Here is a 25,238-nt window from a genome sequence, read left to right as displayed (position 1 = left end):
GCCCCTCAATGACGTGGCTGGCCTCCACTCGGGCCAGAGCCTTTACGGCCCTGGCCCCGGCCTGGTGGAACACTCTCTCACCAGCTGTCCGGGCCCTGCGGGACCTTGGAGAATTCCACAGGGCCTGTAAGACTGAGTTGTTCCACCGGGCCTTTGGAGAGACCAACCGCTGAGGGTGCTCCAGCTTCCCCCCCCCCCGCTCCATATGGGTCCCTAATAGCATCTGGACCCATTATTCTTTTACTGTGGGAGGGTGGTGCAAGGCTTTTACTGTGGGAGGGTGGTGCAAGGCTGTTTTGGGATATAATCTGTTTAGGATTTAATTGTTTTAAATTGTATGTATGTTTTTATGTGTGATATTTTATACTGTACACCGCCCTGAGCCCTTCGGGGATAGGGCGGTATATTAGATAGATAGATAGATAGATAGATAGATAGATAGATAGATAGATAGATAGATAGATAGATGGATGGATGGATGGATGGATGGATGGATGGATGGATGGATGGATGGATGGATGGATGGATGGATGGATGGATGGATGGATGGATGGATGGATGGATGGATGGATGGATGGATGGATGGATGGATGGATGGATGGATGGATGGATGGATGGATGGATGGATGGATGGATGGATGGATGGATGGAGGACGACGACGGCGACGACGGCGGCGGCGGCGGCGGCGACGACAATGATGATGATGATAATAATAATAATAATAATAATAATAATAATAATAATAATAATAATAATAATAATAATAATAATAATAATAATAATAATAGTTAGGGCTGCTTTTGAGTCTCACCTAGGGATGCCAACCTCCAGGTGGGACCTGGGGATCTCTGGCAATTACAGCTCATCTCCAGACTTCAGAGATCAGTCCCCCTGGAGGAAATGGATGCTTTGGAGGGTGGAGAGCATTGTGCCCCACTGAGGTCCCTGTTCTCCCCAGGCTCTATCCTCACATCCCCAGGACTTTCCCAACCTAGATCCAGCAGCTCTACCCCTTAAGACCCCACCAGTGGCCAGGAGGGACTTGCTAACCCTACCGTTGCCTTCAATGGATTCAGGAGGGTGGAACTCCATTTAGGATTGCATTATTAAAACCCCACTGCAAACATCCATTTATTGGGAGACCCTGAGTAAATAGGCATTGCTAGACCTTACTTAATTCCTCATCTTTCAAATGGAAATAGTGATCATCTGGTTCATAGGGCAGTGGTGGAGACAGCGGAACTAAAGTTTATAAAGCATTTTATGAAGCAGTGCGCTCAATATAAGTTTTCACTCTGTTTGCATTTATATTCTGGCCTATCCTGAGGATTAAGGGTGTTCATAATGTATTATTAAAAATGAAATTCATACCCTCCCTTGTTTATATTGGACTGCAAATGTTAGCTAGAACAAAATAGAGTTTTTTAACGGAGGAACAATGGAATACTGAAACTCCCCGTCTCATAAGACTGGGAGTTTTGAAGCTGCTGTCAGAAACCTCGTTCTCCATCTTGCTGTTTGTATGTGGTGCATTCTGGCATCAGCTTCCAGTTGTGGCTGGTTCCTGAGAAGCCCAGTTTCATTGCTCAGCCAATATTATTCAGCCTCACAATATTCATTATGTAGAGTGTGGCTATCATGGTGTGTATAATCTCCTCAAGAATCCACGAGAAATAAGGAGTTTATTATTTGCCATGGGGGTATGGGTGTGGGGAAGGAGGAGTTTTGGTGGAACACCTGAGCAATAGCAACATGTGAAGTTTAACAGATTTGTGGTAGTAGCCATGGTGACTGAAGGAAACATCCATATTTATAGATAAGGAATCACTGAATATCTCTGTCTTAGCCTCAATGCCCTGTATGTTGGCCCCCTGAGATAACTGGTTGGGTGGTGTGTGAAATAGTGTGATAGGCTAAGTGAACCACTGGCCTGACCCAATAGAGTTCCTCTGATGTTCTTATGTGAACTTTTCCTTAGCTGTGTCAGTGGGGTGAAATTAAATTACATTGAGTTCTGTTTCAGAACCCTGGACAGTTCCACAGAACACAAAAAGATGTCCATGGGACTTCTTAAAAAGAGGTGGTTTCTGGTGTGCTTTCCTTCCAGACAGCAAAGGTGCCAAAGGGGAAAACAGGCTGCTTCCTGCCTGCCCAGGTGTTTTGCACTCTGTTTCACCTTCCACTTGCACCCAACATTTTGTGTGCAGCTGAAGGGGGTCTTCCTATTGCCTTTTGCTGAAGGTTACCCCAGGCCGTTTGCTCTGCAGGCTCCAATCCTGTGCATCTTCTCAGCAAAAAAAGTACACAACTATACTCAGCTGGTCCTGCTGATTCCAGCAATGTATAGTTGCCTCTTTTTATTAAATATGAAATGGAGCGAGATGCAGCTGGCTTTCATCTACACACACACATACACAAAGTGTAAATGATTTACTGGCAGGATATTTTCTGTCACACAATTCTGCAGGGCCTGTGAGATAGAAATGTTCTGCCAGGCCTTTGGTAGATGCCACTCCTGCACCCCCAGTGTCATCTGCTGGCCTCCTTATCCAACATGATTTCTGCTTCACCCCCTCCCCCCTTGATTTAACCTGTGCTTGGATGGTTATGACTGAAAGTTTCTGGTCAATCTAGGCTGGATTTATTTCATAGGCTTAGATTCATCTGCCATTTTGTGTTTTAAATGATTGTGTTTTATGTACTGCTAAAATCAGTCGGGGAGGTGGGTTATAAATTGAATAAAATAATAAAATTGCAGTTGTCATTTTTTTTTAAAAAAAAAACACCCTACTGATATCATTGGGAATATTTCTCTTGGCCGAGATGCCAGGTGTCAGAAATGAGCTTCTTGGAAAGGAGCTGAAATATGAACCCCTGTCCTGTAATTAACATTGCTAGAAAAACCCTCTCTGCATTTGTGTTCAGTTTAGGGGTGAGAAGCCAGTTGGTAAATGTGTGGGCTGAGGAGATGCCAAGTTTCCTGATAGTCGTTTTCATATTTTAGAAAGTTGTGATGGAGGTGGCAAAAACAGATCATGGAAGAGCACGCTGCACAAAATTCAGGCCTTCCATTTGGCAAGAGAAGAAGGCCATTGCTTTCACATCCTGCATGTGAGCTCCCAAAGGCACCTGGTGGGCCACTGCGAGTAGCAGAGAGCTGGACTAGATGGACTCTGGTCTGATCCAGTTGGCTTGTTCTTATGTTCTTATGTTCTTATGTTCTTATGCTAATTCCTACTCTGCCATGATGCTGTTGAATGCTTTACCAGAACTGCATCATTATCTTCCACTGTTTCATCTGCTCACATTACCCTTTAGCTTTCCTTTTCCAATCTCAAGCATGTTGCTTACCCCCTCCCCAAATTTTCATAATCAACTATACAGTCTGTGAGAAAAAGACTTGCAGAAGCGTTTCCATGAGAATGATTCTATTTATCTGTGCATCTAGTACATTTTTATCCCAACTTTGCTCCAGGTGGTAAAGAGCAATGTGCATAATTCTTCTGTCTGCCATTTTGATTCCACAACAACCCTCTGAGGTAGTCTAGACTGAGAGTGTCTGGTCCAAAGCAGGTCTCATAACAGTGCAGGCATTTGAGCCTGGATCTCAGTTTAGATTTGTGGTGGGATTCAGCAGGTTTGCACCACTTCGGCGGAACCACTTGTTAAAATGGTGCTTGTAAACAACCAGTTGATAAATTATTTGAATCCCACCACTGGTTTAGATGCAATATTCCCTGCATGTTTGAACTGTGTAAATGGACTTCACCCCCCCCCCCACTCCTGTGTCCATATTGGTTTCCTGGGAGGATCAACTCTATGGCATTACACCTGCAGAAGTTCCTCCCTTCACAAACCCCTCTCCTCAGCTCCACCCCAAAATCTCCAGCAATTTCTCAACCCAGAGCTGGCAACCTTAATAGTCAACAAAGAACCAGGGGCGTATCATCCAGGGGAACATATTGGGTCCAATGTCCCCAGGCTCCCGCCATTTAGTCACATGGGGGTGGAAAATCACCCCCACACCCTTCCCCCCCCCCCCCCCCCGTGCCATACACTGACTTCAAGACCTGGTGCAAAAAAACCCCATTGTTTGGTCATGGTGGGGGAGGGTGGCTGCCCATTTTGGTAGTGGTTTTCTTTTTGGAAAACTCAGATTTTGCACCAGGCTCCATTTTCTGAAGAAACTGCTCTGCAAAGAACTGTGCCAACATCTAAGGCACGCTTGCTCCAACAATTCTTGAATGGTGGAGTCATGGAAGTTTGCCCCCCTTGGAGCTTGAGAGATGTCACAGAAGATAAAGTCACCATAGATACTGAGAAGAAAAGAGGGAAAAAGAGGACCATGTTCTCTCTCTCTCTCTCTCTGGCCCTTTCCGCACAGGCCAATAACAGCGCCCTAGGGATGGCAAAAATGCCGTCCGTAGGGAGCTGTTCGCATGGGAGGCGCAGCTGCATCGCAGCAGCAGGGGAAAGGTCACAGGGAAGGTACGTCGTTCGGGCGATGGTGTAGCGCTGTGCCGTCTTCCCTGCCCCTACCAGGACAGTGCGTGCGAACGGTCCCGGGGGGGTGCGTTGCCGTTGTATACGCCGGAAATGGCCTCTCTCTCTCTCTCTCTCTCTCTCTCTCTCTCTCTCTCTCTCTCTCTCTCTCTCTCTCTCTCTCTCTCTCTCTCCTCTGCTGGAATTTTGCTTAAAGTTCATAAATGTCAATGGAAGACTTTTGGCGTGATTCCACAGGAGTAGAGAGGGACAGAATCCCCCCTCCCCACCCCCAAAAGGAAGGAGCTGGGTGAATCTGTTCACCCCCACTTTCCCCCCAACTAAGAAGGTACTCTTCAGAGAGCTGCCTCTAATTTTCATCCTTTGAAAGCTGAAACGGCAATGCTCATGTTTGCAAGCATGTACTTGACAGTCTCACTTCAAAATTAAAATGTTCTAGGTTTAGTGTTGCATGGAGTTACGAATAAGCCTGAAGTAATTGAGGGCTTTATGCATTTAATTCAGTGCCTCTTGTTTTAACACAGAAGGCTGGAAGCGCCGGTGATACATGCTCCTGACGCCCTTGCCCAGACAGGAGGAGCAATCCTGTATTCTTGAGGCAGCTCTTCCCTTAGCAATGGATATTTTAAGAAGGCTAGACAGCCCTTCAAGAATCAGACAAAGGTCACTGGTATTGGCATATGTTGCAGAACATGATTTGCTCATTAATGTAAGATGCCTCAAGTTATCTCCAGACTCATGCTGTGTGAAATACGACACTAAGCATGTTAGTAACTTCACAGAAAAAGTTCCAATTGGTTAAGGACCACTGCATTCATGCCCCTTTCCACACACACCCCAAATTGCCTCACCCATTCAAAAATTTCCCCATCTATGTTTCTGAGATTTCTTAACTAATTGTACCATCAAGCTTGAAATAGTTTTCCCATTGCAGAGGAAGTAGAGGAATCTTGGAGAGTGTGAAAAAGTCTCAGGTTTTTCTTTGTCTGGATGTTTTTGCAAAAAAACTTGCATTTCATCTCATTGTTCAGAGAAGTTAGGGAAGTCGCAAAACCGAATTTATTTATTGTTCGGATTCTGTACAACTTCTGCATCAAAGACCCCCGATATAAATGGCGAAGGTAGTCCCGTGTGTAAGCACCGGGTCATTACTGACCTCCAGTCTGCCCTGAAGTTTCTGCAGGGCACCTGCATCAAGACAGGCCTTGAATATCGAGTAGCTTTCAGTAGAAGCCACTTTGAAACATGTAACTGCGGAGATGCATGGCTTAAGTATTATTGGAAAATAATAACGTAATTTGGAAGAGGTTTGGTGCAGAAAAGCAGAAATGATAAATTAGCCTTGGCTCATTCTGCACATGCAAAATAATGCATTTTCAAACCACTTTCATGACTGTTTGCAAGTGAATTTTGCCATTCCGCACAGCTTCAAAGAGCACTGAAAGCAGTCTGAAAGTGCATTATTCTGCATGTGCGGAATGAGCCCTTGAGTGGGATTACAAGCGACACCCCTGGATTTGCCCTGCAGCATTCGATGGAGATAATTTCTGATTTGCCTCTTGTGTGAGAGGCTGGCAGTCCCCAGAAAAGGAAAAAGCAGCACCCAGGAACCAGATCCACATTTTTGGAAGGGGGCAAACATACATATTGATGCCCCCCCATATATTATTTACATATTGCATATGCATTTTCCTTATATAGCTGCTGCTGCCATGGCCTGCCGCTTTGTACTGTCCAGGACAGGCGCCCCCTTGCCCCACATAGATCCAGCCCTGGCATCGAAGTAACAGGGAGGATATGGAGGAAAATCATTTTTGTGTGAATGTGTTTGGTTGATGGGTCCCCTGAAGACCGTCCTGTGACTCCCTAGGGCAGACCCCAGACATGAGCAGCCCGCTGGCTACATCTGGTCTACTGATTACTCCCACTGGGTCTCCTGCTTTGTAGCTGAACCTGTCTCAAAATGGTGGCTGGGAGAAGCGGCGCGAGACTGGGATTATTTTTAAAAAGCCTCTCTCGGTCATTCACACGCGCGTGCGCACTTCCCCCTCTTGGGAGCCCCGCCTTCTTACGCAGGCACAGTGTCAAGAACAGACGGGGAGGATCGCGAGAGAGTTTTTAAAAAGCTGTAGTTCTCTCCCCACCCTCGGAGCCCCGCCACATTGCGCAAGCGCCGTGAGAGGAAAAGGTGGGGAAGGTGGCGAGAGTGAGTGACTGTTGCTATGCGAACTGCCGCCGAAGGGCAAGGCGCGGGAAGGGCTGACCTGAGCGCGCCCCCTCTGGACAGGAGGAGGGCCCGGTCCTCCACAATATTTTCTGTTTCTTATGTGGCCCCATGGAAAAAATAATTGCCCACCCCTGCCCAAGGGGATCCATGGATCACAGATTAAGAACCCTTGATCAAGAGAATGGATCACTGCATCATCTCTCCCGGGCCTGCCACATTCATGTGGGAAGTATAATATCAGCTCCTGTAAAAGTCTGGCCATCACAACACAAGGGGCATAAAGGATTCCTTTCCTCAAATCCCCTCAACAGTCACGGAGCAAAAAGAAAGAAAGCACGTGTGTCCCAGGTTGCTGTTGTCATTGTGTCAACCTTCTTCACTTTGGGGTCAGAGTCAGAGGGAGGGATAGACAGACTTGGTGGGTTTTGGCATCAGTACTGGGCATGAGTGACATTCACTGGCAACATTTTCTCCTTGGCAACTAGACGTTTTAGGCTAATGTCCAATTGACAGAGGCCATCTGAATGACAGAGGAGGAAGAGTCCACGGTTCTCTCACGGTTTCCTTTCTTGTAGGTAAAAGAGGATGGCAGATTATGTGGGTCATCCCCCTCCCCCACCCCCCGTTCCAAGGTCATGGGAGTGGACTTCAGGAACCTAAAGTTGCTTTCTTTCTTGATTTCTGGGTTCTGGGCCGGAGCCCAACCCTGTAAATTTCAGGCCTGGGTTTAATTGATCATTGAGGAGTCGTACTAATCAGGGAGGCTGAGATTCATAGGCCGTGTATTTTATTTATTACATTTATTACATTTATTTATTGCATACAGGGTGATCACTACTGCACAGAGGATTATCGGCTGCCCTCTCCCCTCCTTGGAAGAACTCTATAATTCCTGAAGCCTAAAGAAAGCCCAAAATATTCTGAGAGACCCGTCTCGTCCAGCACACTCTCTTTTTGAACAGTTACCATTCGGCAGACGATACAGGTCTATCAAAACTAGGACAAAGAGGCTCAGAGACAGCTTCTACTCTAGAGCTGTGGGTATGCTGAACTCCGCGGCTTCGTGTTGATGTGTTTGGGGCTGTGTAGGGATGGGTGGAGGAAGGGGAAAGTGAGGATGGGGCATGAGTCTGACATTGTGTGCATCGAGGAATGCTGCTGTACATTTCGTTGTGCGTGCACAATGACAATAAAATGCTTATGCTATGATTTCCCCTCCTTTCTTTTGAAGGGACCGTGGGTGGGATAGGTATGAGTCACAAACAGCCGCCTTATACCAAGATAAGCTCTTGCTGCACCTAACTCAGTACTGAGTACTCAGGCTCTTCACACCTTAAGCAGAGGAAAAGTTTTCCTTATCACCTTGGATCATTTAATGGATCGAAGCACCTACTTTCTGCCTGTGCTCTGCTTCTGAGCCAATGCCTCTATCCAGGATTTAATTTTTTTGTTTCCAAACTTGCTTCTCAATAATATCCTCACCAATAAATCCCTCTAAGGGACACTAGTCTGAGAGATAGTGACAGTCATACAGTAAACTTCACAACTGCCTGGGGATTTGAACCATTCCGAGGATGACGCTACGCCACACCGTGAACCTAATCCTCCTGAAATGGCTAGTACTGCTTAAATGTGATAAAAATTAGCTATAGGGACACCGAGCAAACGATGGGACATTTCATATGGCTGTCATATGCCACCTAAGGTGCCTTTAAACAGAGTACTGTATTGTCGAAGGCTTTCACGGCCGGAATCACTGGGGTGCTGTGTGGTTTCCGGGCTGTATGGCCATGTTCTAGCAGCATTCTCTCCTGACGTTTCGCCTGCATCTGTGGCTGGCATCTTCAGAGGATCTGATAGTAGGAATGGAAAGCAAGTGGAGCATATATACTGTAAGGTCAAAAGGTGAGGCCTGCTGAATAGAGTAGCCTGGTATGTGAGTAACAAAGAAGTCTGTAGCCTGGGAGTAACAATGAAGATAGCAAGGTCAATAGGTGTCACTGTCTTGATTCTAGAGTTTTTCAACACTTTTGACCTCACAGTATATATACTCCACTTGCTTTCCATTCCTACTATCAGATCCCCTGAAGATGCCAGCCACAGATGCAGGCGAAACGTCAGGAGAGAATGCTGCTAGAACACGGCCATACAGCCTGGAAACCACACAGCACCCCAGAGGTAACTTGGTATATCATAAATAAAATCATGGCAATAATAAAAAAAACTGTGGTTACAATGTTTTGTTTATTGAATGTAGCATGATCTGGGCGAGGCCGGACACAATGATGTCCCATTGTTTTTAAGCCCTTCTGTATATTTCTCCTGCTATGGATCATGCCCTAATTTATCAGCAGTATTGTCGAAGGCTTTCACGGCCGGAATCACTGGGGTGCTGTGGGGTTTCCGGGCTGTATGGCTGTGTTCCAGTAGCATTTTCTTCTGACATTTTGCTTGCATCTGTGGATGGCATCTTCAGAGGATCCTCTGAAGGGTTGTAATGATGAAATATAGGCCCCTTCCGCACACACAGAATAATGCGTTTTCAAACCCCTTTCACAACTGTTTGCAAGTGGATTTTGCCGTTCCGCACAGCTTCAAAGAGCACTGAAAGCAGTTTGAAAGTGCCTTATTCTGCATGTGCGGAAGGAGCCTTAGTGGCCTGGAGGTCAATGGTAAAAGCAAGCTGGCAACCCTGTTTCTCTCTCTTCTTTTGTCACTAATACCATACCTGACCAGTCGATTATTTACCGGTCGTTGGAAGTCACTATATATATGTATAGGGATATGTGTGTGTGTGTTTTCTTTTACTATTATTACTGTGCGGGGGAGACCACATTTGGACTTTTTCTTTCTCTGTGTATGTTGCCTATATGTGTAAAATAAATAAAATATTATTTGAAATTATCTACTGTTGGTTCAGGGAGGGATGGGTAGGATTCCCCCCTCCCCGCCTGGTTGTGCATGCCACAGATTGCTGCCAACCAACCAACCAACCAACAGACAGACAGCCTTGATTGGTGCACAAAACATACCAAAAAATTAGGTTTGAACTATAAACAAAATTGAGGGTGAGCCATAATTGCAAAAAACGCTCTGATAAATAAACGACCATTGATCTCCCAGGCTGATCTTGGCCCAGCTTTATAGCATCGCGCAAAAACTTTGCCACTTATTTCAATAGTGGAGTTATTCAAGAGAATCAGAGTCCCATCCTATAGACCAGTGATGGCGAACCTTTTCAAGACTGAGTGCCCAAATTGCAACCCAAAACCCACTTATTTATCGTAAAGTGCCAACACGGCAATTTAACCTGAAAACTGAGGTTTTAGTTTAGAAAAAAAACAGTTGGCTCCGAGGCGCATGTTACTCGGGAGTAAGCTTGGTGAAGCCACCATGCAACGCTTCGAACGGGTGAATCACGACCCTAGGAGGGTTTACTCAGAAGCAAGCCCCATTGCCAGCAACCGAGCTTACTCCCAGGTAAAGGATCATACCCAGGCCAGCCTAGGTGTGTGTGGGGGGAGATGATTTTCTGCCCCACCCCCCACATGATGAACTCTGAGCATGGGTGCCCACAGAAAGGGCTCTGAGTGCCACCTCTGGCACCCGTGCCATAGGTTCGCCACCGCTGCTATAGATTCAAGCAGGGCTCGCTTAGCTGCTCGGCTACCCTGTCCAAAATAAAAGGGGCCGCCCCTTAGGGGGTGGGCGGGTTATTACATTGAATAAATGATGATGATGATGATGATGATGATGATGATGATAATAATAATAATAATAATAATAATAATAATAATAATAATAATAATAATAATAATAATAATAATAATAATAAAGAGAGCGCGCGGGGGGGGGGGCTCTCAATGCAATGCCCGGCTGAGTCTGCTCTGCTCTGCTATCTTGCATAGGGGGGCATTGCAGGCGGCCTAAGGTGGAATCTCGACCAAGGGGGGAAACTCTGCTCTGTTTGCAGGAGGCATTCCTGATGGAGGGGGGGGGGGGCGCTGGCTCCAGCGGCGCCACGTGGCACTGCTCCCCCCCCCCGCCCCGTCCCTTGACTTCTGGGAGGCAGCCTCGGCCCGCGGCAGTGCTGGCTGCGCCTCCGCCGAGCGTCTCCCTCCCCGGGCAAAAGGCCGGCATGCCCGGAGCTTGGCAGCGGGCGGGTGAGCATCGCGCGGGCGCCGCAGATGCGTCTTTCGGCGCCGGGTGGGGGGGCGCTGATGCGAGGCCGGGACCTCCGTTGCAGCTGCTGCCCTTCCCCGGTGACCCTCCCTGGGCTGGGGGGAGGAATCAGGTCCAGCCTCCGCAGGGGAAACCACCGCAGCCTGAGCAAGGATCACCCCCCCACCCCCGCGCCGCCGCCACTTTCGCATCAACGGATCGCGCTTTTGCATTGCAGCCGGTTGCATTTGGGCACGCGGCCGGTTGCATCTGTGCACCTGCTCAGGACCCCGGCTTATCTCGCCCCCCCCTCCTTTCTTCCAGGCAGCCCCAAATCCCAGGGCGGCAGCAGCGGCGGCAGCAGCCGAAGACGACTCAGCAGGCAGCCCTACCTGGAGAGCGCGGATTGAAACTTCGCTGGCCGCCGCTTCGGAGCGCCCCCCTCCCGCCGCCAGCCCCCCCGGCCGCCCCCCAGCTGCCCCGCCGGCTTAGCAGACCACAGAGAGGCCCGTGCTGTCCAGGTAAGTGGTGCTGCTGCTGCTGCTGCCTTTGGCGGCTGGGCTGCATCAGCCGGGATGTTGTTCTCCCTTTTTTTGCATGGAAAGTTCCCAAGGAGTACGCTGACATTCAGCAATGCAGCAGCAGCAGCAGCAGCCTTGGCCGGGCTGGACTGTTGAGGCTGGAGGAGGGAGGGGGTCGGGGGCTTCCAAGCCTCCCCGCCATCCCAGAATAGCCCTGGGGTCTGGGGAGAAGGTTAGAATCTGTGAAAGAGCAAACTGAGATTGATGCTGCTGGGAGGATGTCCGGAATATCACTGACGATTGGCAGGGATGGACGTGCGGACGCTTCCCTCCCGTGTGTAAAAAGCACTATATATATATATGTATCTCTATATATGCGCACAGAGTTCCACTGGCTCCCTAACCCAATAAAGATGCTCTAGTCAAGAGTGCGACAGAAAGCAGGAGGAGGTGATTCGGATGCCTCCAGTATTTGTTCTCCTCTGGAGCATCCAGGAGATCTCTGTCAGAGACAGGGGTCTTCTTTAGGGTTAAATGGACGGCCTCATCTGGAGTGGTTTTTTCCAGGCTTGCAAGGTTAGTGGCCGGATTGCTGTGAAGAAGGGTGTGAAAGTCGTGGCCGATGTGGTCCAGGGGACAAAATCCGGAGTCGTCAGCAGTGATGAAGTGTGACAGGAATAGTCATTTTGATGAAAAGGTCGGGAGGACGACAAGACGAAGTGGACATGGGGTTGGGTGTCAGAGAGAGGAATGGGTCGTTTCTGGGGAGGGATTGCAGAGGGGTTGTTGTGACAGGTGAAAGGCAGGAGCCGGTAAAGGTTTTAAATGAAAGTTGGGGCTTTGATCCAAGGTTGCTTTTGGGTAGCCAGTCCAGCCGGGTGCCGTGGAAAATCCCGAGCTGTTTTCGGTCCATCACATTCACTCAGCTTCGCGCTAAAAGTTTACCGAATTACAAACTGGGAAAGTGGCAAACTGTGTTTTTTTTAAGCTTGTCAAGATGCAAGACAAGGGCCAGATCCATTTCATTCTCAGCCGATCACTCAGGAAGGTGGCTTGAACCGAAGGGAGTGGTCCTCTTAAGAAGGGACGAGGTTCTGTAAGGTCAGTTGGTAAATAGAACTGATTTAACAGCATGTTTCAGACTTTGTTCGCTTGGCTTTTCTGCAGGGTTCATTTTTTAAAAAAAATTGCTGGCCGTGGAACTATGACTACTACTTAGGTTTTTTGTAGCATGTTTGAGAGTGTGTCACACATCGCATCACCTTTAAAACTGCCTGTCCGGTAGGCCGAGGTATTATAATCCCAGTATTGAATGGCTGGAGTCATCTAAAGAAAGGTTGGTTTGCCCAAAGGAAATGATCAAGATTGTAGCTGAAGTGAGATACAAACTGCAGATCACGGTGTCATTTGTAAGTAGCTATTTGCTGTTTATTATGACGGGCTCAGTGGAACCCTTCCTTATGTAGAAAATTGATGCATATTTTAAAGCTGTTTTTAAAAGGAAGCCCATCTCTGCAATGTAGGTGGTTTGCTTCAACTCTCTTGCCTGTGGGTAGTGATTTTCTTTCCTCTTTTAATTCAGTTTTGATCTGGAAGCAATTCATTCTTTATCCGAGATCCTCTAGATGGCTGTGTGAGACAGATCAGAGATCCTCTAGATGGCTGAGTGAGACAAAAGTATCCACACTCGGCTTCAATATCTGAACCTGTGGGTGTATTCTATTGACTTTGTCCATGTATTACTGTTTTTTCTGTGTTATCAAAATGCTCAATTGTGGCATTCAAACAATGTTTTGAACATATAAAACCTAAAAAAAATCTCGTACTGTAGGACCCTGGGGTTCTCGATATGTTGGAAAGTTCTCAGGAAATTGAAAGTTTTCCAGTGGAACCCGTACAAAGATGCTGTCAGTTTCTACAGAAAACTGTAGAAAATTGGAGTTCTCAATGAGTTGGAAAGTTCTTCGAAAATGGAAAACTTTCCAGTGGAACCAAACAAAGATGCTGTTAGGTTTCACGTTGCAGTAGCGTCTGACCACTGTTCAAGCACAGCCTCACAGGAAATTGATCACCACAGTTGAAATGGAAGGGCAGTGGAACGGTGGTCTTAGAGCAATTGGCCTCAGGTTTTAGACCCCTTCTGGATCTCACAGGCTGCTCACAGGCCTTTAGCTTTACTTGCCTCACAGAGTTATTCACAAAGTGGAATGCCATCTGGAGCTTCTGGGGAACAAAAAATGTAGTTCATATTTAATACAGTATCAAGATAACAGAATGAGAGGTGCAGGAAGGATTATGGCCAGGGTGTTCAGCTCTGTTGTTGACATTATTAATGTGTCTAGTGTTCAGAGAAATAGTAATATTTAGTTGTATCTGCTTTCCTTTCTCGTATCTAAACATTTCACTGTTTGCTCTGAGTGATTTTGTCCGGCATCCCAATAGTGCCATCCTCAATAGAGCATTACCTTTGGAAGTCCATTGAAGTCCCTGATCTTAGAAGACTGTAACTTTTTAGGCCTTAGGACAGTGATGGCGAACCTTTTCGAGACTGAGTGCCCAAATTGCAACCCAAAACCCACCTATTTATCGCAAAGTGCCAACATGGCAATTTAACCTGAATACTGAGGTTTTAGTTTGGAAAAAATGTTTGGCTCCAAGGCATGTGTTACTCGGGAGTAAGCTTGGTGGTAGTCGGTGGCTTTGCTTTGAAGCAACTGTGCAACTCTTCCAACGGGTGAATCAGAACCCTTGGAGGGTTTACTCAGAAGCAAGCCCCATTGCCAGCAACCAAGCTTCCTCCCAGGTAAAGGATCGCACTTTAGTTCTTCGCATGAAAATCAGTGAGGTTTAACAGCGTTTTACAGGGTTACCTATACTGCTTCCCCAAAACTAGGTCTTAGGTTTAATGTTAATAATTGAGCCTAGCGGCCCAGGCCAGCCTAGATGTGTGTGTGTGTGGGGGGGGGACTGTTTGCACGTGCCCACAGAGAGGGCTCTGAGTGCCACCTCTGGCACCCGTGCCATAGGTTCGCCATCACTGCCTTAGGATGATGCTGTTTGACAGCTGTTTTGACTATCTGCATGAATCTAGTGTTGCATTTCCCCCCAAAATAATTGGTGCAGTGAGGTGTGGTGGTTTAGAGTAGGTGGACTCTAGTCTGGTGGTCCGGGTTTGTTTCCCCACTCCTTCACATGATGCCTCCGGGGCGACCTTGGGCCGGTTACAGTTCTCTCAGAACTCTCTCAGCCCCACCAGCCTCGCAGGGGACCTGTTGTGGGGAGAGAAAGAAAAAAGGAGTTTGAAAGCTTCTTGGAGATTCCTTGCAGTTGAGAAAACTGGGGTATGAATCCAAACTAAATATGGATGGATGGTCCTGAAAGGTGATCAATCTTCCCTTCTCTATGAAACAAGTTCCAGGCTTCAAGAATGAACAGCCATCCACAGGTTGGACTGTACCATTCCAAGCATCTGGTGGAAATCATTTTCTCCATCTCCTGCAGTGCATGCACATTAATTATATAGAGCTTCTGGTTTAATGGTTCACATCTATTTAATCTTGTGAGGAAGCTGTGGGATTAAGTGGATCCGAAGCGAGATGCATTACGCTGAATGCTTCTTATAATTTGCTTGTGTTAAGGAGTCTTCAACGTAGCCTAGGATGATAATGAATCACACAGATCACAGGCCAAGATAATGCTTTCCTTGCCTGGCTGGGGATATAGTTTGTGTGGCAGAATAGCTGCGTGAACGCTCCTTCCTCCAGCATACATATGAGGGGAGGGGGGGGTGTGCGATCTGGACATTCAGCATCTCGCTGACATCAGTGTTACTTCCAGCACGGACCCAAAATGACATCACCGCACCAGAGTGACCCTCTAGGATTCAGCTGAAATCATAGAGTTTTGAGCAAATCAGAGAATATTACCCTGACACTGTGATGCTGAATTCCCCCTTCCCCTCATATTGCTTCCTCTGCTCAACTGAGAGGTACTTGGAGCCTGTGGGTCTGGAGCAGGTCAACCACTGATAAGAGAATGAAAGGCTCTCCTTAGGGGTCAACACAGGGATGTAGAATACCTTGATCACTTTCTGCACAAACCTTTTCATATGTTTTGAGGCAGGAAATGAGATTCTTCCTCCATCATGTTCTGCATTGTTTTCCCTCCCTTTGTTTTTGAAAATGTTTTATTTCCAGACTCAAAAGATTTGGAATGAATCCTCTTTTAAAACACTTCTTTAGTCAGAAACATTTTCAAGCCATCTTCCCTTGCTGTGCAGTTATATGTACTATGTTTTATCTTTCCTGCTGCCATTTTCTGTGCCATCCGTGAACTTTCTCCTGGGCACCATTTTATTACGTCCCTGAGCAAATTCTCTTCCCCCTCACCTGTTTGTTTTCATAGTTTTATTTTTTTCGGGGTGTGTGTGTGTGTGTGTGTGTGTGTAACATTTTCAAAGCATTGATTGTACATTGAAATCACTGTTTAAGTAGCTCAATTTGCCTGGATTGTAAGCGAAATCAAGAATGTAATAGATAACTGGAAATGAATTTAGTGTATTAGTCATTTGGTATTGTTCTCAACAACAAATTTTATTTTAAAAGTTTGAACTGGTAAATATTATTATTATTTATTCGATTTCTTAACTGCTCTATCCCAAATATGGCTTTTAATTAGAAAAAATGGGTATTAAATTGGACTGTATACATATACATATACATATACATATACATATACATATGCATATGCATATGCATATACATATATATATATATATATACACACACACACACATATACATATATATACACATATACACATATACACACACACATACACATACATACATACATACATACATACATACATACATACATAAAAGTAGGATTATATTTAGACAATTCATAAGTTTAATTTAGTATATCTGATTGGTCAGGAAAACCCCTCCTGGCAGCCATAAATCCTTTGGGGGGGGGGGCAAATGGGAACAAACATTGTGATGAATGGGGAGGAGGTTTATGTGGAAAGGGCCCCCGATGGCCATCCTTCAGATGGGGCTGGAGATCTCCCATTGTGACTGTTGATCTTCAGGAGGCAGAGGCCAATTCACCTGGACACAGTGGCCGCTTTGGAGGGCAGACTCTATGCCACTCCTCAGGCTTCACCCCCCAAAATCTCCAGGTATTACCCAAGTCAGAGGTGGCAACCGGAAGTGTGACTTTCCTCCCTTATGTTGCCTCACATGTATGATAGTTAGGCGATGCTGCTGCTGCTGCTGCACCCTTTCTGTTGGGTCCGACCCAGTGTGTGTGCAACAGAGTTCTGAGGTTCAAATGCAAACTGATTGTTGTGTGTGATGTGTGACCCTCGACTGATTTGAAGTCTTGCTCTCTCTCATTCAGATCCTGGCCGTTTACATGGGGGCACTGAGCGTGAGAGACACATTTTTTTTTCTTTTTACTGTCACTCATAAAGATGGGCTGAACTTAAATTGGCATTTGTTTCAGCTTAGTATCTGTGACTGCGATCCTAAGAACAGGAGCAGCAGTGGCGTGAGAGGTTAAGAGCTCATGTATTTAATCTGGAGGAACCAGGTTTGATTCCCAGCTTTGCCGCCTGAGCTGTGGAGGCTTATCTGGGGAATTCAGATTAGCTTGTACACCCCCACTCACGCCAGCTTGGTGACCTTGGACTAGTCACAGCTTCTTGGAGCTCTCTCAGCCCCACCCACCTCACAGGGTGTTTGTTGTGAGGGGGGAAGGGCAAGGAGATTGTAAGCCCCTTTGATTGGATTGTGGGACGATCGGCATGGCTGTGGGGGTTCATTTCTGTGTACCTGCAGAGCAGTGCATGTGTTGCAGGAATATTTTTTTTTTAAAGAGAGAAGCTTCTCCGTGTAGAGGCACAAAAGCAACCCAAATGGTTTCTATGGGTTCCAATGGCTGCCTGAACAGGTGAAGGGCACACACACGAATGTGAAAAAAGGAAAACAGGTTCTTTTTTAATGAATGCTGTGCTTATATACCGTCTGCTGCGTGGAATCTCTCAGGCCTTATCAACTCCCCCTCCACTTTTCCCAAGCAGATTTAAGTATCCAGGAAGGGCAAGGGTCATACAAGGTGTTGGTGGGCCTCAAGCGTCCCAGGATCCCGTCCACATTCCCAAATGGAATGAACTGGAAGGTGTCCAGACAGCCAGATGAGCCGGCACCTTGACACTATCTGACCTGGTCAGTGCTATGCCAAGTCTAAGTCCAAATGGATGTGAGAGATTTTTTTCTGCAAAAGGATGAACACAGTTCTCACAGCGAGCCTAGTGCAGGCTGGATCTCAACAGGCTTCCAGTCACCAGGAACAGTTCTGCTAGCTTACACTGCATAGACAGAAAGGGGGCAGAAATGTACTATCTCTGGCTGACGTTACTGCCACAAAGTGCAGTTTAAAATGAGGTTTTGTCCATAGAGATTAATCCCACTGTGACTCTAGGCCAGACCTGGGCATTATACGGGCTGCGGGCCACATCCGGCCCGCCGGATGACCCTGACTGGCCCCCCTGCCATGCTGGGGAGCGAGGTGTCTTTGAAAGCCTCGAAGAAGCCGGTTGCCTTGGCTGTCGGCTTCTGCGGGGCTTTCAAAAGCGCCTCGCCCCCCTGCCTTTTGGTCCGGCCCTCCACAATATTTTCTGTTTCTTATGCGGCCCCATGGAAAAAATAATTGCCCACCCCTGCTCTAGGCTGTGACTCTCTTTGGTCTTTTTATTGCCTACAGCCCATCAGTTAACCAAGAGGCTACCATAGCTATAACCCTTGAGCGAAGGGACCTAGAGGCGATTGTCTCATCTTCCTGGGTCAGTACTTCATTCCAGAGGTCAAGTAGGGCATTGACAACGACCAGTCTTATCCACGGGGAAATCCCTTAGAGCTGTTAGAAAGTAATCCAGATCCTTCTGGCTCCAGGGATGCATCATTGTAATAGATTCCCTGCAGGGTCCTGGTACCCCTGTAAGTCTAAACCTGAGCAGATAATGACCTTTCCATGTCAAAGGAACTGGGGGGATGGGTATTAAAGTGGCAAATGAGATTCAGTGTGTCCAAATATAATGTGATGCACTTCACAGTCAAGGCTGTGTTGCCATAGCTCTATAGTTTAGGACAGTGGTGGCGAACCTATGGCACGAATGCCAGAGGTGGCACTCAGAGCCCTCTCCGTGGGCACGTGTGCACAGAGTTTGTCATGTGATAATAGTGTAATTGTTTCAGGGAGATTATTAGCATTAAACCTAAGACCTAGTTTTGGGGAAGCAATGTAGGTAACCCTGTTAAGCCCTATTAAACCCTACTGATTTTCATGGGAAGAACGAAAGCATGATCCTTTACCTGGGAGTAAGCTTGGTTGCTGGCAATGGGGCTTGCTTCTGAGTAAACCCTCCTAGGGTCGTGATTCATCTGTTCGAAGTGTTGTACAGTTGCTTCAAAGCAAAGCCACCGACTACCACCAAGCTTACTCCTGAGTAACGTGCGCCTTGGAGCCAACCATTTTTTCTATACTAAAACCTCAGTATTCAGGTTAAATTGCCGTGTTGGCACTTTGTGATAAATAAGTGGGTTCTGGGTTGCAGTTTGGGCACTCGGTCTCAAAAAGGTTCGCCATCACTGGTTTAGGATCTGGGAGGCCTCAGACCAGAGAGAGGAGGGGGGTTGCACCATCTTAGGCCTCCTCTCCGTATCCTCTGCTCTTCCACATTATCTGAGTATGTATGTTCCCTCTTCCTGGTCTGTTGCAAATGCTCCTTAAATAGGCCATACTTCCAGTTCCTGTGATGGGCTCATTCCTCGCCTCTGACCCTTCACCTTTGTTTTACTTGGCTGCACCAAAAAGTCACAATCTTTCAACCTACGAAGTCCCAGCAGCTGGCAGCCTTATGGGAATAAATGTCGCCTTCGCCAATGAGATCTTTTTTGGAACCATCTTCTTGCTTTGTTTTTTTTTTTCCAGAGGATAAGACATTTTAAGTCTGAGTGATTAATGGTAGGAAGAGGACTAGATTAACTATTATTCTAAGTAAGCTGTGGTTTGGGGACTTATTTCCCTGGACCCGCTGCTTTAGTCTAAACTGCCGGTGTGCATCTCTCCTCTCCCCTTCGGGCTCTTTTGTAATTTTTATAACTCAGAATGCAGATTTGCTGCTTTATTGCTTCGTAGGAAAATAAGCTGTTACTCTCTGGCCTCTGCGGAGGCCTCCTGCCTTGTGCAAAAAGAACAGGATGCATCACTTTGCATGATAATACGATGACGGAATCTGACGATGGGATTCTGACTTCTGCTGGCTTATCTGACAACCTGCACAGATCCCGACGTGGAAGAAAATGTGGCTAGTTCATCTTAGTTTGTGTCCTCAGAAGATTCCCCTCCCCGCATGAGTCCTCCGTCGTTTTGAACAGGAAAAGTTGTTATCAAAATGGCACCCGCTAGAATGGGCAAGACTCTTGTAGAAAGAGGGCTTTTATATTTGTGAGGATCCTGCACGTCCATTCCTTAAGACAGTGATGGCAAACCTATGGCACGGGTGCCAGAGGTGGCACTGAGAGCCCTCTCTGGGGGCACGCACAGAGTTGCCCCCACCCCCCCACACATACGGCTGACTTGGGCTGCTGGGCTTGATTATTAGCATTAAACCTAAGACCTCGTTTTGGGGAAGCAGTGTAGGTAACCCTGTTAAGCACTGTTAAACCCCACTGATTTTCATGCAAAGATCCTTTACCTAGGAGTAAGCTTGGTTGCTGGCAATGGGGCTTGCTTCTGAGTAAACCCTCCTAGGGTCGTGATTCACTCGTTGGAAGAGTTGCACAGTTGCTTCAAAGCAAAGCCACCGACTACCCCCAAGCTTACTCCTGAGTAACACATGCCTCAGAGCCAACCGTTTTTTCTAAACTAAAGCCTCAGTATTCAGGTTAAATTGCTGTGTTGGCACTTTGCGATAAATAAGTGGGTTTGGGGTTGCAATTTGGGCACTCGGTCTCGAAAAGGTTCGCCATCACTGCCTTAAGACATGCAGTTCCTAGGATTTAGAGAGAGCGTGCAACCTTTTTATGCCTCAAGGACTGAAAAAAGACGTGTCAGCCTGCGAAGACATTGACTTGCCAGCAGATAAAAGGGCGAGCAGAGAGGCGAAGGTTCTTCTTGGTTAGACAGACTGAGACCAAGCTGAACCCCAGCAGGGCCCCAGGAGAACTTGCCTTAGATCTGGCTACTGGCGGTTCATGTTTGGGTGATGGGATTGGTAGTGGGAGACCTCTCAGTGGCTGCCATCAACCCCACAGCTGATTGGGGGGGGAATAGAAAATCAATGCCACAATGACAATGTGATGTGATTTCTTTTTTTTAACAAAAAGTTTTATTATTACATTATTGCATTAAACATTACATATTAGACATTCTAATAATAAACATTCAAACACAAACAAATCACATATCACATTGCACATTATACATTACACCCTACTAATTCGACAATAAATCACCATGGACATTCGAAATTACCCCACAAATATACCCCCTCTTAAAATAAACCCTGTCCCCCTTATCATCTATACCTTCTCTCCACCCTTACCAATTCTTTAGCCTATTTTCTATAACATTTAATCTCTTATCACTAATCCCCTTCCTTATTTCCCCAGTCCTTTACCCCTAGTATAATTCCCTTTATTTCACACTCATGTTCTTATTCTAACTTACCCTTTGTTTATACTTGTACTATTATTGATTTTCTCTGAATATTTCACCTACCCCTTTTGTGCTTGTGATTTCTAAGGTGAACCTGGAAGTGAGGTCACATTGCTAGAGAATTCAGCAAACAATCTGTAGTAACACCAATCTAGGATTCAGCAGGTGTCCCTTAGAGGCACTGTTATTAGAATTAGCCATTTTAGTGTCTGTAGTAATACCAACGTGATTTTTTCACCTTTGGTTATAGAACGTGAAATTGTCCTGTCTAGAGTGTAAAGAATAAGCAATACAACCAACTATGAATTTTTTGTAGGATGATATCTATCACGTATCTATCATACTATTTAACACTGACACCCCAGGAATGTCACAGCAGTGATGTATCAGAGGGGCACCAATCACAAACAAACAAGGGTTCTGGGCTCATGGTTTGGAAACGAAACACAACATCTCAAAGTTTTTTACAGTTCAGTTTAAAATGATCAAAGAAAAGATGAATATTAAACACATCTTTAACATTTCTCATTTTTGGATGAAATGATGACACACACACACACACACCCCTATTATTTAAACCCATTATTTTGAGCATTCTGGAATTCCTGCAGGTATTATCTTCTGACTAACATTTGGACATTTCTCTCTCTCACACAAATCCTATTGAAAGGTCAGTAACTTTAATCAACTCCCTTATCTCTGTAAAAACTAGATGACATTTTTTGCCCTACTCTGACCGAGGAGCATGCATATTTTAAATCAGAAAGTTACGCAACTGAATGCCTTTCGGAACGCCACCTTTACAGAGCAGAGCCGGCTGCAGTGAGGCGGCCTAATTTTAAGGAGAGAGACAGAGAGCACAAATCTCATCGCTGCTGGTTTGACATCAGCTGTCAAAATTTTCACCAGGTCATTTTTTCTTAGACTGTGGTAGTTTATTATTAGATGTCGTAGTCACACAACTTAGCACTACTAAAATGCAGTAAAATGCAATCATATACAATGGTAAGATTATGTAGAATTAAAACACAAAATGTAAAAAAAAGATTGCTAAAGCAGCAATCCTTTTGCACAATCCTGGGTTCGAGGTGCTCCCACCCAACAGGCAAAAGTCACTTTATTTCCCTTTCGCCTGTTCCGAATTCTTTCGCCCTGGGCTGTAAAATTAATTTTATTGAGAATGTTCTAATTCTAAAATTGAATTTTATTCTTTTGTTGTACAAATGTAGTCTTACTACCTGTAAAGCCTGTTGTGCCAGTGGCGTAGTGGCTAAGAGCAGGTGCACTCTGATCTGGAGGAACCGGGTTTGATTCCCAGCTCTGCCGCTTGAGTTGTGGACGCTTATCTGGGGAATTCAGATTAGCCTGCACACTCCCACACACACCAGCTGGGTGACCTTGGGCTAGTCACAGCTTTTCGGAGCTCTCTCAGCCCCACCTACCTCACAGGGTGTTTGTTGTGAGGGGGGAAGGGCAAGGAGATTTTAAGCCCCTTTGAGTCTCCTACAGGAGAGAAAGGGGGGATATAAATCCAAACTCTTCTTCGTCGTCGTCTTCTTTTTGAGAAAGCAGTAGTGAGACTCCGTGCCCACTTTCCCGTCCCCCCTTGCTTCCTGGGGCCTGGAGGTTTTGGGAACAGAGGTGGAGGCCCGCTTCTTCCCCACTTCACTTCCTGCCAGCTTGCCATTTGGAATTGGGGGTGGTGGAATGGGGACAATCCCCCCACCAATCACTAGGCAGGAATCACTTCCGGCGACTGGTGGAGGACTCATAGTCAGGACATTCCATCCCTTAGACCACAGGTGTCAAACTCGCGGCCCTCCAGATGTTATGGACTACAGTTCCCATCATCCCCTGCCAGAATGATGCTGGCAGGGGTTGATGGGAACCGTAGTCCATAACATCTGGAGGCCATGAGTTTGACACCTATGCCTTGGACAATTATGTCTAAGGATTGAGAGTTTTAATGATGGTTGTAACTTTAATTTTTTGGGGGTCGGGCAGTGGTGGGATATAGCAGGCTCGCACCACATCGGCAGAACCGGATGTTAAAATGGTGCTTGTAAACAAACAGTTGTTAAATTATATAAATCCCACCACGGAACCCTTTGTTAAATTATTTGAATCCCACCACTGGGGGAATGGGGCTACTGTTTTTAAATTTTTACCCGTTTTAGATTGTAAAGGTTTATGGCTCTCCACCATAAACTTATTATTCATACAGATGTACAAAGGCTGAACAGAAAGGCCAGAGAGCCAGATCACATTACAAATGAGTGAATTATTAGATTTACTTAAAACAGCCTGGAAAACAGGTGTAGATATTTTGAAATAAATAGAAACAAAATAAACGTTTTGATGCAGGCAAATTGAAACAAACTCTGTTCAACAGAACCAGTGTGCCCAACAGTGGCCTGTGTATGTGCTGATGCCGGGGCTGCCCAGTGCCTCCTGGCAACTGGTAGGAGATGGAGGGGGAGTAGGGTTACCTGATCCAGGTTAGGGAACTCCTGGAGATTTGGGAGTGGCACCTGGGGAGGACAGCGACCTCAGTGGGGCACAAGACCATGCAGTCCTCCCTCCAAAACAGCCATTTGCTCTAGGGGGACTGTTCTCTGCAGTCAGGAGATGATCTGTAATTCTGGGGGATCCCCAGGTGCCATCTGGAGGCTGCCCCCCCAAACCCAGTCTGCTTCTGGTATGTATCTGTATTTGCTTCTGTGCCACACAGTCATGGCTGCTATCTTTGCTGGTGCTGTGACCTACAGAGGGGAGAGGAGTGACCAGATTCACTCTGGCCATTTCCACACGGAGGCGGAAGGGGTCGGGTCGGCGTAATGCACGCCAACTCGACCCTTCTGGGACCGTTCGCATGGACGGTCCCAGAATTGGCCGAGACAATGGCGCAGAGCTGCGCTGTCGTCAGAGCGACTTACCGGTCCTGCGGCCCTCCGGCACGTCGCCGAGGCCAGGGGACACACACCCCTGCCCTGCGAGACCGCTCCAGGGTTGCAGGGCAAAGGGGGCATGTCCCCAGGCCTCAGCGATGCGCCGGAGGGCCGCAGGACTGGTGAGTCGCCCGGTGTGGGGGGGGAGGCGCCTGGAAGCCGCTGCCATTCGCACGGCAGCGGCTCCAAGCTGCCGTTTCCTGTAAACCTCGCTTGCCGAGCCAGGTTTGGAAATGGCAGCTTCTCGCCGGTTGGGCGGCGCGAGGGCGGCGCGGCAGCACAGCAGCTGCACCCCCTGTGCGAATGGCTCCCTGGGGACGGCGTTTTTGCCATCCCCAGGGCGCCATAAACCACCCATGCGGAAAGGGCCTCTGACTGCTTCTTCGGTGCTGCTGTGTGATGCCTGGTTCCATCAGCCAAGGGAGTTCACTGGTCCATCTAGCCCCGGCATGCGCTCCTGTGCGTGGCATTCCTCCACTACCAAGAGACTCTGCGCTGAGCTTCGCTTCCATTCACACTTGCCTGGGCTTGACCGTACTGAGAGACAAGATAAAAGCACAATTGTGTTTCTCAATCCGTTCCGCAGGCTGCTTAAACATAACCAAATATAATGCATTTGGCTTCAGCTGTACTCAGCTGGTTTGGTTCTGAGGGGAGTAATTAGCGGCTCTGGGTTGGGGCTGAATGTTGAAAATGAGTTTTCCATGATTTCCCTCTTTCCTTGTATTTTCAGTCATGAGTTAAATTCACCAAGAAAAAAACCCTGCTCCACTAAGCTCAGTTAAGCAGAAGATTTGCTCAGATATCCTGCTCAGGGGTGCCACAAATGTCTAAGATTTTTGCTTCCTGTGAAAGGAACATTTATTCTCTGTTGCCAGCTAAACTGACTTGGAAGTTCAAGATCTACTCAGGATCCGGCTTGGTATCGTCCAAAGGAACTTTCTCCCAGGAATGTGTTCTTAGGATTGCACAAGCGGGCACACCTCCAGCTGGGGACATTTACCATATATTTTTTTAATGTGTCAACTGAATGCATGAACTGATGCACAGTTAAGCCAGTCATTGGCAGGGATGAGATCTGCATTGTGATGACAGCATATACGCTTTTAAAGGGGCATGACTCAAATAGGTGAAGTTGTTCTATAGGGGGGTTGG

At 46.8% G+C, this 25,238-nt stretch overlaps 1 protein-coding gene across 3 annotated transcripts in view; it reads left to right on the top strand.

Annotated features, from left to right (window-relative positions):
• Positions 1-25,238, top strand: part of CDH12 (cadherin 12) — a 966,930-nt gene that overhangs the window by 560,623 nt on the left and 381,069 nt on the right. For 2 of the 3 annotated variants that reach the window (XM_048507175.1, XM_048507177.1), the window contains one exon: positions 11,217-11,413. The gene's annotated coding sequence lies outside the window, so the exon portion shown is untranslated. Of the gene's footprint in view, positions 1-10,765; positions 10,895-11,216; positions 11,414-25,238 lie in introns of those variants that run through there. The other variant, XM_048507176.1, reaches the window with a different exon arrangement.

This window comes from Sphaerodactylus townsendi, linkage group LG09 (assembly GCF_021028975.2).
Source record: "Sphaerodactylus townsendi isolate TG3544 linkage group LG09, MPM_Stown_v2.3, whole genome shotgun sequence".
NCBI classification, from domain to species: domain Eukaryota; kingdom Metazoa; phylum Chordata; class Lepidosauria; order Squamata; family Sphaerodactylidae; genus Sphaerodactylus; species Sphaerodactylus townsendi.
Note: the sequence above shows the minus strand (reverse complement) of the source record. Positions and strands in the feature narration are given on the sequence as shown.